Raw genomic sequence first — 3,321 nt, 5'->3', positions numbered from 1 at the left:
AGTGGCTCCGTAAGAAGCATTTGAAAGTCCTGGAGTGGCCTAGCCAGTCTCCAGACCTCAACCCCATAGAAAATCTGTGGCGGGAGTTGAAAGTCCGTGTTGCTCGGCGACAGCCCCAAAACATCACTGCTCTCGAGAAGATCTGCATGGAGGAATGGGCCAAAATACCAGCTACTGTGTGTGCAAACCTGGTAAAGACCTATAGTAAACGTTTGACCTCTGTTATTGCCAACAAAGGTTATGTTACAAAGTATTGAGTTGTATTTTTGTTATTGACCAAATACTTATTTTCCACCCTGATTTACCAATAAATTCTTTACAAATCCTACCATGTGGATTCATGGATTTTTTTTCCACATTCTGTCTCTCACAGTTGAAGTGTACCTCTGGTGCAAATTACTGACCTCTGTCATCATTTTAAGTGGGGGAACTTGCACAATCGGTGGCTGACTAAATACTTTTTTGCCCCACTGTGTGTGTGTGTGTGTGTGTGTGTGTGTGTGTGTGTGTACATATTTTACAAATTAAATAGAGTAAAAATAAAATAAATATGTAAAATATACAGAGGTTGGTAGTTGGATATTGTGCAAAACAGTGGCATTTATATACAGTATGGAGTGCATAATGTTAAAGTTCCAGTAGTGAAGCTGAGGTGTCTATGACGTGTTCAGCAGTCTGATGGCCTGGTGGAAGAAGCTGTCTCTCAGTCTGCTGGTACGGGACCGGATGCTGCAGAACCTCCTTCCTGATGGAAGCAGTCTGAACAGTTTATGGCTGGGGTGACTGGAGTCCTTGATGATCCTCCCCGCTTTCCTCAGGCAGCGCTTCCTGTAGATGTCCTGGAGGGAGGGAAGCTCACCTCCAATTATCCATTCAGAGCACCGCACTACTCGCTGGAGAGCTTTGCAGTTGTAGGCGGTGCTGTTGCCATACCAGGTGGTGATGCATCCAGTGAGGATGCTCTCAATGGCACAGTGATAGAAGGTCCTGAGGATGCGGGGGCTCATGCCGAATCTTTTCAGTCTCCTGAGGAAGAAGAGGCACTGCTGCGCCTTCTTCACTGTTTTGTTTGTGTGTACTGACCACGTAAGATCCTCAGCCAGATGTACACCAAGGAACCGGAAGCTGCTCACTCTCTCCACAGCAGCGCCGTTGATGGTGATGGGGGTGTGTACTTCTCTGCACCTCCAGAAGTCCACTATCAACTCCTTTGTCTTTGCGACGTTGAGGGTGAGATGGTTGTCTTGACACCAGTGGGTCAGGGCGCTGACCTCCTCCCTGTAAGCCGTCTCATCACCGTTGGTGATAAGACCCACCACTGTAGTGTCGTCCGCAAACTTCACAATGATGTTGGAGCTGTTAGTGGCTGTGCAGTCGTAGGTGTAGAGTGAGTACAGGAGAGGGCTCAGTACACACCCCTGTGGAGCACCAGTGTTCAGTGTGACGGGGGATGAGGTGATGCTGCCCAGTCTGACCACTTGGCGTCTGTCAGACAGGAAGCTAATGACCTTGTAGTACCATATCACCCTATTAGAGCGCTTCGCTCTCGCTCTGCAGGCCTACTTGTTGTTCCTAGAGTATTTAAAAGTAGAATGGGAGGCAGAGCCTTCAGTTTTCAGGCCCCTCTTCTGTGGAACCAGCTTCCAGTTTGGATTCAGGAGACAGACACTATCTCTACTTTCAAGATTAGGCTTCAAACTTTCCTTTTTGCTAAAGCATATAGTTAGGGCTGGACCAGGTGACCCTGAATCCTCCCTTAGTTATGCTGCCGAAGGTTCTTCCTGTTAAAAGGAAGTTTTTCCTTCCCTGTCACGGTCCTGAATCGGTGACCCAGCGCTTTGAGTTTATTATTATTACTTTCTACTTCATGTTTCTTATCCTTACCTGTGTCTTCCCTCTGTGCTCTGTTCGGGTCCCTGAGTTTTGTGTTGTAAACTAATCTGTGTGTTTCCTGTTTTACTTTGTAGGTCTGTGTCTCGTTATGTCCATGAGTCCCAGCTGTGTGCCCACCTCTTCCTCGTTTCCTCATGTGCCTGCCAGTGTATTTTAGTCCCTGTCAGTTAGTTCTTGTTGTTGCGTTGTTAATGTTGGTTCCCTTCTCGTCATGTGTGTTTTCTCATGAGTTATAGTCTTGGATTTCCCAGTTTAGTTTGTTATTGTTTTATATTTCTCCCAAGGCTGCAATAAAGTGCAGTTTTGAGTCCAGCGTTTTGGGTCCTCTTCAACTGCCTGCACACAGCATATCATTCCCACTGTCGCCAAAGTGCTGCTCATGGGGGGTCATATGATTGTTGGGTTTTTCTCTGTATGTATTATTGTGGGGTCTACTGTACAACATAAAGCACCTTGAGGTGACTGTTGTTGTGATTTGGCGCTGTGTAAATAAATTGAATTGAATATACTGCTGTGGATGACATATATTGTGACTTGGGAATTATGTATTCAGTCTGAGTTTTCCATTACAATGAACCTGCATGGCTTTCTCTTGTTCATGAGATATTTACACCAGAAGTGCTAATTTGTGATGAGAATCGTGACAACTGTTAACAAATAGCTCACCTGCAGTGCTAATGGTTTTCCTTGCATTTTTAAAAATATTTATTTGCATTCCAGTGTTTAAATTAATAGATAGCCTATATTGGTCTTCACAATCCACTTCAAAAATGACAATGAGACACGTGCGTGTGTTTGTGAAAAATAGAAGCGCAAACATGAAAAACATTAGGCAGAGACAGGAAGTGAAAGGGAGAGAGAGTACATCTGTTCTACAGAATGGTCACAAAGATCGAGATGAAGATCAGTTTGACAGACAGACAACATAACATTCGATCATATATTCAGTTATAGTTAACTAATGCATGGAAAAATATGCTACAGCTCAACTGTGTGCTAAGGTACTCAGGTAAACAGCACTATACATCTGTATACATGAATTAGAGGCGGCACATTGATCCAATTATTAATAGTATCGACAACAACACTGGAATTGATACTGGATCGATAGTAGTGCGATAGATACTTTGTTTCTATCTTCTAAATTCAGTGAATTATAATTTTTTTGTGAATTAACAAACAGTATGAAAAATGTCTGAATCTTCTTGTGTCTTGTTTATAGCCAACAGCACGTGTAAACAGCCTGAGCTGTGTGTTGGAGACGAAAGGTGTGTTTTCATTGTTATTTATTATTGTAGAATCACAGTGATTTAGTGGTCATTAAGGTGTGCTCGGAATCTGCACACCTGTGATGAGTCATGTCACGTGCTCCCCTACATAAGGTGTAGATCAATAGTATTGGTATCGGTCCTGCATTGACTTGGTATC

The sequence above is a fragment of the Aulonocara stuartgranti genome (assembly GCF_965226115.1).
Source record: "Aulonocara stuartgranti genome assembly, chromosome: 17".
Lineage (NCBI taxonomy): Eukaryota > Metazoa > Chordata > Actinopteri > Cichliformes > Cichlidae > Aulonocara > Aulonocara stuartgranti.
This window is presented reverse-complemented; position numbering follows the sequence as displayed.